We start from the raw sequence: 1,373 nt of genomic DNA, 5'->3' as shown, positions 1-1,373 counted from the left end.
CCTTGTGATGGGTTCGCCTTTTCTCCCCCTTCCACCACCCCAACCATCCCCCTACTTTTATGATATCACTACTTCTACTACTGTTCTTGAGGGGTTTGTCTGTCCTGGATTCCAGTGTCTAGAGCTCCTAGCTGTACCAATGTGTATTCTCTGGTCTAACCAGATGTGTAAGGTACAACTAGGTCATGGTACTGGGTGCGGGGGAGGAAGCATTCAGGAGCTAAAGGAGTGATGCATGTTTGTTTCATCCGTGCTATATTGCACCTTTGTTGAATTGTCCTTTCCTTATAACCCTTCTGTGAGGAGATATCTGATTGTCTATAGATAGGTTTTGGGTCTTCACTCCAATGCCCCTCTTTTGCATTGATATAACTGTTTGTTTTGGATCTTTTGATACCTGATACCTGATCCTGTTGACACCTCATGATCACACAGGCTGGTGTGCTTCTTCCATGTGGGCTCATTTGCTTCACTGCTAGGTGTCTGCTTGTTTAACTTCAAGTTTTTAAGACCCCAGACACTATATCTCTTTGATAGCCAGACACCATCTTCACCACATTTGCTTATGCACTCATGTTGTCTTCAGAGATCGTGTCAGGAAGGCGACTACCAAAGAGTTCCAGGTTCCTAGAACAAAGTGTTCTTATGTTAAGGGAGGCCTTGAGTAGAGGCCCAAAGTATGTCAGCTATTTTAATACTTAACATATAAATATATGTACAATGGCCTCTATCCCTTTCATTATAACAATATATTTACACATATTCATGCCTATAACTATACCTCTATAAATAGCTTTTGCCTCCTATTTATTTCCTCTATTTCTTTCCGATTTCTCGGAGAAAGATTTTATCTCGTAACGGAGAAGTTATCCTAAACCTGGGCAGTGATGAAAAGGAGGAGGCATGCTGGTCAAGTGAGCAGACTCTCACGGCAGCTCAGGTGGAGGAGCGTTCTATGGTCGATGTGGAGCAACTGGGAAGTACTTTTCATGCTTTTGCTTGTGGTGGGCAAATGGGGGAGAATCCACTGGCTTTATGTTATGCATATCCAAATCTATGGAGTCAAAGAGTAAGGTACAGGCTCCATTGAGGGAGAAGGATTCTCAAATGCAAAGTGGCCATTTTAATGAGGATGGAGACTACTGGATTGAAATAAACTTAGAAAGTCAGCGGCCTAAAAAATAAGTGAGCCAAAAGAACAGTAACCGGTAGACAGAGGAGGAGGGATGTTCATAGGAAAATACGCTGTGTCCCCTCCACACCCCATCTTGAGAGCTTCTTTTTTAAAAAATCAAATAATCATTTTACTAGGGGCTCATACAACTCATCACAATCTGTACTTATGTCATTTGTGTCCAGCACATTAGCACATA

This window comes from Echinops telfairi, unplaced genomic scaffold, assembly GCF_000313985.2.
Source record: "Echinops telfairi isolate 266 unplaced genomic scaffold, ASM31398v2 ScPeMD7_20;HRSCAF=75, whole genome shotgun sequence".
Classification (NCBI taxonomy): Eukaryota; Metazoa; Chordata; class Mammalia; order Afrosoricida; family Tenrecidae; genus Echinops; species Echinops telfairi.
This window is presented reverse-complemented; position numbering follows the sequence as displayed.